At 40.5% G+C, this 13,152-nt stretch overlaps 1 protein-coding gene across 6 annotated transcripts in view; it reads right to left on the minus strand.

Annotated features, from left to right (window-relative positions):
• Positions 1-12,310, minus strand: part of b3gat1a (beta-1,3-glucuronyltransferase 1 (glucuronosyltransferase P) a) — a 70,444-nt gene extending 58,134 nt beyond the window's left edge. For 2 of the 6 annotated variants that reach the window (XM_034866886.1, XM_034866887.1), the window contains exon 1: positions 11,699-12,310. The gene's annotated coding sequence lies outside the window, so the exon portion shown is untranslated. Of the gene's footprint in view, positions 1-3,420; positions 3,499-11,698 lie in introns of all 6 variants that reach the window. The other 4 variants (XM_034866885.1, XM_034866884.1, XM_034866889.1 and 1 more) reach the window with 4 other exon arrangements.
• Positions 12,311-13,152: the final 842 nt, after the last annotated feature.

The raw sequence follows: 13,152 nt of genomic DNA on the forward strand, positions 1-13,152 counted from the left end.
GCTCCATGCAGCGGAAGAGGACACAGCTCTGTTCTCAGCCAAAAGCGCAGAGGTTTGGTCTCTTTCACTGGCTCTTTGAATATGAGCGTGTCAATACAGCCATTGCACAAGGCTGCATATGCCCCTCTGGCATGATTCCTCTCCGACTGAATCGATTCAAGCTCTGTTTATCTCATTAGCTTGTAGCGTGTAATCAATCACACAAGGGCATTTGTTTCATGCCTCCAACCCACCGTGTATTATAACTCATATCCTCAGTATGAACATTGTTCTGTCTTCAGTTATCTTTAGCGATGACGCTACACTAAGCTGCATATAACTGAGAATAGCTTCTTGGCATTCATTAAAATTATTCTTTTTCAATAATACTAACTGATGTGGTGTCCATGAAGGCAAAGGACAAAATACACATATGCATGAAACACATGCACGCATACACACCTGCACTCATCACGACTCATCACGAAGAGTAATTACTGTAGGTAACAAGGTGCTCATTGAGTCTATGTTTACACTACTACAATTATGTGCTTTCATGTCTTTGTTTATTCTTTTTGTTACATTGCAAGAGTTTACATGCATTTCCCCACATTTAATGAGGCAATATCATCAAATGTGAACACCAAACTGAAAGCAAAGGGAAGTATGATATACTGAGGTAAAAAAACAGCTAATTAATCACTACAGTTTAGGCTAAAGGACGTCAGGACGACAGATGTAAGAGCACTTGACGACGTTTTACTGGCGGGCTACATCAGGAGGGTTCCACCTCAGGTCATGCAGCAAATGCTGTCTTTGCCTATTTCACCGAGCTGCGTTGATCACAGTACAGTTCCTTCAACAAACCATCTCATTACATACTGTACATGCGTCACCAGGAAACACAAACAATTATTATGCTGTCATGTATTGGAACTACCACTTTATCTACTTAGCAGTATTTTGCAGTAGTAATTTGCAACAACCGTCTCCGGCAACACACTTTTGCCCTGTTCCCTCTGTACTTGATCAAGACGAGGCTGACATAAACAAGACATTCACTCTCAAGAGAACAAAATGTCTACAATAATTAATTTTCATTGAAATCATGTTAAACTGTACTACGGTTCTGAGAGGAGACAAAATAACCGGTCTCTCTGTGCAAAGTTCTGTTAATCTGTTAAAAACAAAACTAGACGGAGCCATTCATACATCACTGAAACCCTCGGCTCAGGGACAAGTGATTGTGTTTAGAATATAAATTAATTGTCATCCAGAAGCAGTTTGACAATGCTTCAACAAGGGATCCGATATTCCAACTTTTTTATTGTACATTTAAATGATTTCCATCCCACTTCAGACACGTTTGAACATTTAATATAAAAAAAAATACTCTGTTATGGCTTGCGAAATCTCTCTGTTCTCGATATTGCACAATGCTGAGAATTGTTTGGTGACTACATTGTAGCATCTACCTTAGGTTGACCAGTAAAAGAGGAGGCTATAAAAGATGGCTTTAAACATTGGAGAGATTCAGCCATAGGCCTACCTGTTTGTTCCACCGGGTTCAAACAGGAGGCATGACGGCTATCTCACGAAGCTCAGGCAGGCAGCCTGTTTGCAAAGCTCCACAGGCTTGCAATCGGCAACTATAGTTTTGCCTTCCTGAACCCAGCCTTAGTCAGCTCCAGACTCAGATCTGGCATCTGTTTTCCACATAAATAGGCAACTAGCGGATATTTTCAGATTGGTAAATTTTTGGGGTTTATGTTGGTTTATGTTGCTTGTAAGCTTGTAACGGGCAGTGGCGGACGACTACGATGACAGTGTGTTTTTGTTCTGTGGTAACAGTCTAACACATTTTTGATTGGAGGAGGACTTCATCATTAAAAGTAGATATTGTGAGGGGGCACTAACCCCATTTGATACAGCACACAATCTACATGCATTCAATCTGCAGCTTGCATACTGTGACTGCACAAATCATCGCTCAACTTCTGCTCTAATAATTCACACATATTCTTCAAATGATGATATTCGAAGCCATCAGATTTTTGGTCAGTTGGTACGGACGGCTCAGTACATGTTGCCTGAGGGGCATCATGCTCAGCCCTCAGGACTGAATATGCCAACCGCTTATAAAACCTGCTGGTTAGCATTAAGCATAGAGGACTGAGGGTGGGCATCTGTCAGTGTTTCCCCACATTGTGAAATAAAAATGTAAATATCAATAAACTTAAAATCACTATTGTTTAAAGTACACCTTATTCATAACTTGCCAATATTCTTTGATACACAGAGACATCCCTTATGAAATGATTATGAAAGTGATTATGAGCATGAACAGTTTAAGCTCTTTATGTTGTATCTGTATATTACAGTTTGTTCACGGCAATTAATTCTTATAACAAGCTCAAACTAATTAATACTGGTGCAAGGCAGGTCAGACTTGCTGCTCATTGCTCTTATAAAACTAAGAATTAAATTCCACAGCAGAAAGGCAACACATGAGCATGATAGATGCTACAAAAGGTCACCTTGTGCTGTAATGACTTTTAAAATGAAATACATTTTTTGAATTTGCTGATAGCCACACACCCCAGGCCACGTCAAATAGGACCCTTTAGGTGCTTAAGGGATCAAGAGAAACTATTTTGTGTAATAGAAGTCCAGGGAAATTAGAATACATTGGACTGGTTTAAATCCACATTTTAACAACTTCTTAGCGTTCAAGAGGGACAAGGGCACACTTTGCCTTCCTTACCCATGTGTCAACATGATTCTGAGATGCAACACTGTGAGTGAGAAGTATATTGTGCCTGCTGCACATGAAATGCCATGTGAGCAACAACAAGAACAATAAAAAAATGCTAGCTAAGACCTGTCATCTCTTGGTCCTCAACATGCTTAAACTTCCACATAGATAATTCCACTAATTTCTGGATTTGACAGATGCTGGATGCTTGGGAATACAAAACCTAATGTAAAAGTGAAGTAGAATAAAAGTAAAAGTTTCCCGGCCTGCATCAACACGTTCCGTATTTATTTTTACTTCAGCTTTTCTGCTGTGTTGGTACTGTTGATCTGGAAATGTAAATATGCCACAAGGAAAAGCAATCATCAATATTTAATCTACAGTAATTCCCTGCTGAAAATAAGTGTTTATCCATCTCACTCATTCTAAACAGTCACAACTGCTGCCTACATTACCTCTAGTAACTCAGAATGGCAAAACCAGACAGCCCTCTCTGTGCCAATCCTATTTCATACTGTGTAACAAGGATGATTGCACCATGGCAGAAAATGAGTTCTGCACATTCAGCATTGATGGACGAAAAAACTCTCATGGTTTTAAAAGTGTTTTCATGGGGTAGATTAGTAAATCACATTGGTCTCAGATCTAGAAAATAATTTATAAAATGGAAGCCATAATGCACTCACCCTGGTGTTTCTTCTTATTTTGCAACAGCTGTTTGCAGAGGTCCAGAGAAGCAGCTTACACAACACTGCTGGACTGAGCTGCAGGGGCGGATGGTTGTATTTTGGATCGTTCATGCGACTATAAATCTCAAGTACACTTTCAGCAAGACACTCAATCAATTCATTAGATCTTAAAAATCATGACAGAAAAAGGAAAAGATCATTTTGGTCACACCCATACTTGTGCCTCAAGTTGAGAGGCACAAGCATACATGAGTTTGTGCTAACACCCACTTTGATGAAATTAGAGGTCTTCATGCAATGACAAAAACCATCTCCACAACTTCCTTCCACTCGGAAATGGGGTGTAAATCAAGGATGTGCTCTATTACCTCACTTGTTCCTCAGACAATTTACTGGATTCGTTGAAAAACTTGAAAAAAAAATTGTGGACCCCATTTCAAAATCTCCCAGAACTCCATAGCCATATAGGATCTCTGCCATGAGTATCTACCAACGCAAGCCAACACAGTTTGAACACAGCATGTAGTCCTCCTACAGTTGATGAGGAGGTGAGTACGACCTAAAATGACCTGGAGAAATATTGGCTGGTTGGCTGACATGGTTTCTTTTTTTTTCTGAACACACTTTAGCAGAGAGAGAAAACTACAGCAATTGTCACCCTGATGCTATCAAGTATGTAATCAATTACGTCAGGTGATCTGTTTCTTTTCTTTATTTCAAAGGGTTCAGAAACCTATGTTCACAGCCTAACCACAGTTAATCATTCTTGTCCCATTGTCCCTCTGCTGTCCACTTACTTCCTTTACTAATCCATTTTGTCAATCCGTATGTGGTTTATAAGGTGCTAGAGACATATTAATCTATAAATGCCACTCACTTTGTGTTTATTGTTTGTATGTATTACCATCTGTAAGAGGACAACCTTTGTTTTTATTCAGAAGTAGGGTTTCTGCCGTAAGTTGGTTATTTTCTTGCCATTGAATGCAGGGTTTGTTGAGTCATTCCCTCGTTTGTCAGATTTCACATTAACTACACTGACCATAACATGCTGTTGCAACTAGGTGATGCTTGTAGACCTGGACATTTAACAGCACCAGGGTAATGGTGATCTCTCCCCAGTGTTTTCCTTTTTTTTAAGAATGTTTCTTGTGCATGTTAGGCCTTTATTTGTATTGGGCAGCTGAAGACATGAAAGGGGAGAGGGAGGGGGAACAACATGCAGCAAAGGGCCGCATGCTGCGTCGAGGAGTAAACCTCTACATATGGGCGACTGCTTAACACGTGAGCTAACCCGGCACCTGACCAATGTTGTCTTTGAGAGGTTACTGAAACAAGCGTGTTCATAAGGTGATCCTTTACCCTTACAGCGGTGGAAGGACACTTAGTTCTCGTTAAAGCTGAGGGATTTACGACAAAGCCTCAAGGATTTTCTCAAGAGGTTACTTGAGAGAGCTTGTTTGTGCCTTAAAACCAGGACTTTTTGTTATGATGTGTGTTTGCCATTGCCGTTGCTTAATCTGTGAGTGATTACAGCAGCTATCCTTGGAAGGGACTGGATATTTATCAAACAGACACAAATTTACGAAAAATTGAGTTACTCTATCAAAATATTTTATGTTTGATTGTTTTAGCTGTGAATAGACTCTACTTTGGTTAAATGTACTACATTAACAATGGACTTCAGGTTGGATTTCTGGTAACTTTTGTATAATTTTTTCTCATATCTGACTCCAGCGTGAACAGAAGACTACATTTAACAATGGGAGTTATTTAGTGAAATTGCTTGATTTTTGAGGTCAGCATAGATTCATCATATCATGCACAGCATGTATTTAGTATAGACTACCAAAATGGCCCCACAGTGTTCACCGCCACTGTCAGGTTACATTATCATTGAATGGGTGACGAGAAGGGAAACCTCTGTCATTATGTGAAATGATAACCTCAGCCTCCTGACCTCAGACACCTCCTGTTAGCCACAACATTTACTATAACTCCTCCCCCTGAGCTGAGCACTCAGCTGTAGACACAAGCTATGTCATTTTCACCACACGGATGATTATAGGTTTAGTTGATTTTTTTCCATTTAGGATAGAGTGGGACTCTTCCCGTTCACTCTGTTATGTTATGTAATTGCAACACTCAAAGTAAATCTCTTAAGATAGGAGGAAAGAAAAGAAGTGTTTTCCACTCTATTCTTGGTCACTGTGTGTGGCAGAATATGGTTTGACAGTGGGGGAGGTAAAGCTTGAGGGCTGGGTCATGGGCTTTGCTTAGTGTTTGTGCGTATTAGTGTAGACTGTGTGCGTCTTTGTGTGTGTATTTGTGTGTACAGTACACTTTGTGACTGCACATTCTACACGCCCCCAGTAGCATCTCTGCTTCGTCTTCTAATCTCCAGCAGGCCTGATGATTGTGAACACAACTGATACCACACTGCCAGCTGTCCCTAATACCTTCTTTCTTCTTACACAGCAGTTATTGCCCCCAGGGACCACGGGTAACCACAAATACATATAATGAGATTATACCCAAAAAAATTAATTAAGTGAAATGGGGAACGTATTTGAATCGTGCAGCATTACTGATTGAACCAGTAAACAGCATTACAAGCCTCAGCAGCAAATCCCTAGGAAACAGAAATCATGCTGTTTTCTATTTGATTGACACTAAAAGAAACTTGTTCAGAAGATGTTATAGGTTTTTGTTTTCAATAAAATACTTCCCCAAGATCTGAAATAAGAAAGACTAAAACATGTTCATAGTGTAACTGTTCTAACCAGCCCAGGGGTCTATTTGTTGCTTTGAAAAAATATGATTTTTTGGTTTGACAATGATAAATCTAATAGGGGTCAGCTGACTGAGTTGAACTAAAAATAGCATCAACAAAAGAACAAACAAACCCAAAGGTTTGCTATTGGCATGAGCAACAATGAAATATTTTCAATGAATGAAGGTTGATCTCCAGTGTATACACTGTAAGGAGTACCTCCCATAGTTTGACTGGGAATACTAAAGGTCTACTGGTCAGTGTCACAATACAAGCAATCAAAGTAGCTACCTCTGGGAGACAGCAACAGACAATTTGACAAACAGACATTTAAATGGCCAAATTCAAACATATCTCGGAGCCAAAAAGAGAAATAACCAAAACAGCATAACATGCAGAAATTTCTGAAACATAGCACACTGTAGGAAACAATAGCAAACAAAAAGGCATTGACATCAGCTTTTTGTTACACTTAAAACCCTCCATTCCTTTGATTTTAATGCACATTTTTATGACTCATATTGCTTCACTACTTCCAGGATAGTGTCCCATCCTCCTATAATCCTTGGTTTTCTAACCCAATTTCCCATTTAAGGAAGAGTGCCTCTGCCATCGCAAGTCTGTGCAGCACAGTTTATACTAATTCCTCTGCAGGACATTAATGAGCCAGGATAGTGGCTGTCTTAATGGGCAGCCAGACAGATTTTAAGTGCCCCGTGGAGTGTGATCCACAGAGGTACGACAGCACTGCTGCAAGGCCCAACAGATTGATTTCAGTTTCATTTTGCTACAACTTTGCTTCTCAGCTGTTCATTAAAAAGGGCATGTATTGTAAGCCCCCTGCCTTTGGGACCGCCATCGGCCATATTGAAACAGTGCCATTCCATATTTTCATACAGTTCAGACTTCAGTTGTTGACACTGCTTGAACCAGGTTGACTTATATTGTTGAGCGAACACAACTGTTACAAGCAACCTTTACTTATTAATGAAGATGTTGCTCCCCTCTAATTTGTATTCTTACCATCAGAACACAATGAAACAACAAGGAAAAAGGATAACTATTAACTTAACAAGGGGCAATTATTTTTGCTTTTATTTATAAAAAAAAACTAAGCTTATTAAAAAATGTTGTCATTCGAAACACTCAAAGAATTTTACTCTGAATTATATAAACTGCACACTGATGCTATTGGAATTGAACCAACTTTTGGATGCAAGGGGGCATCAAATCTGGGTGGAAATCATTGGATCTAATCTAGCCATTTTCACATTTTTTTAAAGAAATAAAAGAGAAACTTATTTTTTTATTGTATTGTGGATTAAGCACACATCTGCACGTGACCATGCATAAGTAATAGTCATTGTTTGCTGATGAATATAACTTTAAAATGCTGGTATTCTTCAAAGTTGACACATGCTAAAAACAGTTTTTTTATTTTTGTTTGCAGTAGGAAGCAGTGCTGTAGTGTAGAACCCCTAAACCAAGACCACGTCATCACCAATATCAGAGTGTATCGAGTTGTTGTAAAGGGGTCAGGGAGAGGGGGTTTACGGTAACAAATTTAAAATTAGATACAAGTCAAGTTAATGGTTACATTTGCAAGTTTTAACACATAGGCATAAATCAAACAATGTACAGGCAATTTAGCAAAATCCCTACAGTTGGGGTGTTGACCGGTCCTGAAGTGAAATCCAGATTCCTCTTTATCCAAGACTAAATCAAGACGGGTAAAAATGCGTTCGAGACCGAGAGCTTCAATAATTGAATTGACTAAAGACAGATCTTGAGACCAAAGCCGATCTTGAGTAGAGACTGCTGTGGTGTCACTCTGGTAAACAGTCAGTGGTTAATATTCATGATCCTAAAGATTATGATTTCTCCCAGTTATCACTGCACTTGTTTGAGTGTGCTCTTCTGATGATCTTTACAATAGAAAGATGTGAGGGACCATCTAGCTTAGCTGTCTGTGTGAGTGTGTGTAAACTACTCAAATTCTATATACCCATATGTACCTAACCACATACAGTACTGTGGGTTGTTCAGATATATAAAGTATTTGTTTTATGTGATGAAGGCAATGTTTTATTCTCATGACGCCCGCTTCGCCCCTCTGTAGCCTAAGGCTGGACAGCTGCATGACTGAATCTGCGAGAAGTTCAGCTACCTTCAAAGAGAAACGTACCGCACAGACATCAAACATAAGTGAATTTTGCCCAGTGGAGTGGGGTTCAAAAACCTATATCTGTGGGTAGACGTGCTTTACATGCACCCACACGATGCCCTGTGTTTCTAAACCTCCACAGCCTTGTTCAAAACATTTGTGCAAAGTCTAACCCCTTTGTCTTGCCGGGCTTCATGCACATTATTACACTGTGCATCGGTGTGTGAAATGCTACCTGAGCTATCAGTGATGAACACATGTCCTCCACATATGGACATGCAACTCCTGCATTTCTACAAGATGATGTATCATATCGCATAATATAAAATATTGATGGCATTTGTCGTACAGTTATCCCTATTTTTTTAGTTCTAGATGAGGAAAAGGGAAACGTTTGGTGACACTTTACATTAAAGCATAAGTACATTTTATTAAGACTTAAAGTGCTCATATCATGCTCATCAGGTTTCATGCTTTCAGGTTCATAATTGTATTTAGAGGTTATAGCAGAAAAGGGTTACATGGTTTAATTTTCTGAAAACATCATATTTTGGTTGTACTACACATTGCTGCAGCTCCTCTTTTCACCCTGTGTGTTGAGCTCTCTGTTTTACCCCACCAAGTGAAGCATTGCACTTCTTTAACATGTTTGTTGGGAGTCGCACATGCACAGTACTTAGGTACGCACTGCTAGCTAATCAGAAGCAGAGTATGAGAGCGTGCCATCCTAGCAGCTAAGCAAGCACTATAACGTGTGTTACAAAGTGACGCATCCTGGTCACGGAAGAAAACGCTGGACTACAATAGAGCTGTTTGGAACAGTTTGTGAACAGTGTTTACTGTTGGAGATGGTAAGTCCCTTTGAGGTGGACTTTGGACTATTTCACTTTGGAAGCCGATGCTGTTATAATGTATTTTAGTGTGGAAATGGCAATGTGTAGCTTGCTTTGTCTTTGTTCTTCTAAATGCTTAACATTTTTTACTTTACATTTCAATGCTTATTATAGAATGACAAGCATTAATGATAAAGAATTTTTAGTTCTTCACTGTGCAATGAGAGTTCAGCTTTCTTGTTTATATGTTGACCCACCGGATAGGGTTTTTCCTAAAGAGATAAAATGCTGTAAATGTATGCAAGTAAAGCATTTAAACTAATCCCAATCTTGGTTTGGCCAACCACAAGTCAGTTCCATTTATTGATTATAATGGTTATGACGTGTAGATAAAGCATTAAATAAGAAATTTGTCAACCATAAAAATGGAAATGAATTACAATGTATAAATCTATAGGATATATCATTTTAGTATGCCTATTTTATTTTATGCTATTATTTTTCCTACTGAAAATCATGAGTTACAGGGGCAGAACTGCTGCCACATTGTGTGTGTGTAACTCTGGCACTATGTACTGTTTATTGTATGGCTAAGGCGAATGGGGCAAACATGAACACAGAATGAAATGACAAGCTGTCCCCTTCCATAAACGAGATCTGGATGCCATTTGCTGACATTGCTAAACTGAGCAGAAACTAAATATATACCCGGTCAGAGAGTGCAGCGCAATAGAAGCATGCTTACACCGTGTAAGGGGCAGCTGGGAACATGCACAGCTTCGTTGCATGTGAGCATACTGTATAGGCTGAGAAACAGGGGGCCAGATGTGGGTGCCATTATGTATAGGGATCAACCGATATGGATTTTTATTGCCGATGCCAATACCGATTTATTTTTCATCAGTCTTAGCCGGTGACAAATATGGGCTGCTGAATTTCTTGAGCCGATATTTGGAGCCGATACTGCTTTTGCTCCCTCAATTTACATCATAAAAATGTAAACCCGGCCACACTGGATTTCTTTTTTTAAATCTGCTCTGCCATTATCTTTAAAAATAATAAACAAAAACACAGATCAGTGTCACTTCTGCAATCATCTTACCCCAAATTATATGTATCGTTCAGCCGATAAAATCGGTCTATCACTAATCGTGCATGTAGTTTGTGGAGTCAGTTCAGAAAGGTAGGAGTACAAAGAGTTAATTCAGTCTAAGGAGGAATCTCTGCCATTATGTGTTTTATTGTATTTGTAGATGAATAGATACACAGCAGCCCTGCAGTGACCAGAGGTTTTGGTTAATTTTTCCATGTAATATTAAAATTACACGTACTCATAACACTATAAGGTTCATTGGATCCAAGCATCTTTCAAATATTTATTAGATGGTATTCTAAAATTAACAATTCTACAAAGAGTGATGGCAACAATATAGCCTCTGTTTTTCAGTCTTTTTGAATGTCACTGTCCTCAGACAGTGGCTTGATTGTAAATTTTAAAAAAGAACTTGAGAAACAGCATATTTTGTCCAGTATGCCTGATGTCATGATGGGTGTCAGCGTGCTGGGACTGGACCAGTCAGAACTTCCAGGGAGAGTCAGGTTGATGTTTCCTGACACATGCGTAAGGTCTTAGGACAGGAGCCAAGGCCTTTGGCCCTGTAACCACAGCCGACGTACATTTTCTAGTTCGTGATCATGTCAAAATATGCCATCATTGTGTCATTAGCAGACAGAAAAGGAACACAGGTTGAAACATTGCATAACTGTTTCTTATCTCCAGTAACAGGGAGTTGCTCTTGCACAGTATGTACTGGTCAAGAGAACAACTATACTGCATCTTTTCACAAACAGCCGGGGATTCCTAGGAAGGTGTCGGAAAGTCAGAAAGGAGAACGTACAGCCCACTTAACTCCGTCTCAAGCTTTCCTTTTCTCAAGCCAATGCCCCTGTTTTGTACGCTTCTGTGGAAAAGATGTTATTTTCTGAGTGGAAGATAGTGTATGGCTCACCAGGGTCACCACTGAGGGTGCTCGGTCAGACTTTGCTCTAGAAGACGCCCCCCCCCCCCCCTTTTTTTGTCTCATGTGTTATTTCCTTCACATTAGTTTGAATCCAAACTTTAATTGGACCTTGCGCGGCAGCTCAGCTCAATTAAAAGAAAATCTCACAATCCTCCTCTGCGATCAACAACGAAATGCTCATCATGAGGATTATCAGCAATTCTTTTCATCAGGCCGACAGTGACTCTTCTCTCTACCCCCGGCTCCCACTGCCTCCCTGCAGCATGCAACATGCATAGATTTTCCCTCTCACTTTCTCCGTGTTGCTGCACACAGCAACCCAGGGACAAAGATGGCAATCTCCCCGCTGTTACAAACCTGATCAGCATGGAAATTGGTTCATCTATATCAAGCATGCTTTCACGTGCCTCTAAGATGTATATCTGACCCTGCCGACCAATCAGGCACAGAGAAAAAAAGAAAGACAAAGTGTTATCATTATTTTTACCTCATTCAGAGACTTCAGTGTGAGGCTGCTATTCCCAGCGCATGCGGCAGAAGGACTCCCATTCATTCTAGAAATCCTGTTTTTGTCCCTGCTGTGTGTTGTCCCCCCCTTCCTCCTCGTCCCTTCTCGAAAGAGAGGCAGCAGTCAAAGCATCCCTTTCTTTTATTCTGCCGTGCCAGCTGACACCCGCCGTCATGCCTCGAAAGATGGAGATGAAAAAACGAGGGAATATAAAGCAAAGAGGACACAAGCTCCCGGGATTTTATTTTCCTCCCTTCCTCTCTCTCTCCTCTTCTAGCGCTCACACAAGCCGAAACAGGCGCATGAGGGGGAGACGTCAGAGTGGCAGCGATGTATTTGTTTTTGCTCCGTGGGTCTTTGCTTCTTCTTTTTTTTTTTTTTGCTCTGCCTCCCTCACTTATCCATTCTCCATCTCTTTGTATCCCTCTGCATCCCCTCTGTTTCTGTCTGTCCGCGGCTCGTTGGTTCACTCAGAAGTGGGCTTCTCTGTCGTTACGGGTGACACGGGTCTGCGCGTGCAGAGACATCTGTGAATGTGCTTATGTTGGGGGACTAAAGTAGCCTCTTAGCAGAGATTGAGACCAACCTTCCCTCCTCCCTTCCAGAGATAGGCTTTCCAATGGCATGTACCATTAATGTTCGGAGCAGGGTGGGCTGCAGCACAGAAAGGAAAGGGGATAGATAGAAAAGGGGAGGGGGAGTTGCTCTGAGAGAGGGAAGGAGAAAGAGATAGAGGGAGGTTGGGAAGAAGTGAAGAAGATGTGGTCCTAGTATTCCTGTTTTTGGTTGGACCTTGTTCCAGTTGGACCGTTCCCTTTCAAATTGTAGTGGCGCTTTTACCTCAGCTATCGCCCATCAATCAGCTGATTAACTTTGTCATCACTGGGTGGATGTTGTTGTTTTGTTGTTGTTGTTGGTGTGTGTGTGTGTGTGTGTGTGTGTGTGTGCCTGGCTGCTCCTCTGTTGCTCTCTCTTCAGACACAAATGAAATGTGGGAATGTGGAACAAGTTGTTTAGGAAAAAAAACTCAAACAGCAGTGACAGAAAATCAGTGGAAATGAAACTCCAGCAGAACAGCAATGAAAGGGGCATAGGAAGCATATTTCATAATTTATCAGACTCCGGTTAATTCTTATCTCTGCCTGACGCACCCACCGCTAGCCTAACTTAGCACAGATCCTGGAGGTAACTGACTTCATCTAGCCTACTGCTTCCAATAAGTGACAAATTAATAGCAACATTTACATGTTGTGATTTGTACAGTCCCAGGGTGTAGGCTACACATACCAAGGTCACCTTCTAATCGCATACTAACTGGGAACTATATTCTCAGGATGGCGAAGCCCTGCTATTTGGTGATTAGCGCAACACCTGAAAAGCACCGTTATTACTTCCATCAACAAAACCAATGTGAATAGCTAGCTAGTAGCAAA

This window comes from Etheostoma cragini, chromosome 3 (assembly GCF_013103735.1).
Source record: "Etheostoma cragini isolate CJK2018 chromosome 3, CSU_Ecrag_1.0, whole genome shotgun sequence".
NCBI lineage: Eukaryota > Metazoa > Chordata > Actinopteri > Perciformes > Percidae > Etheostoma > Etheostoma cragini.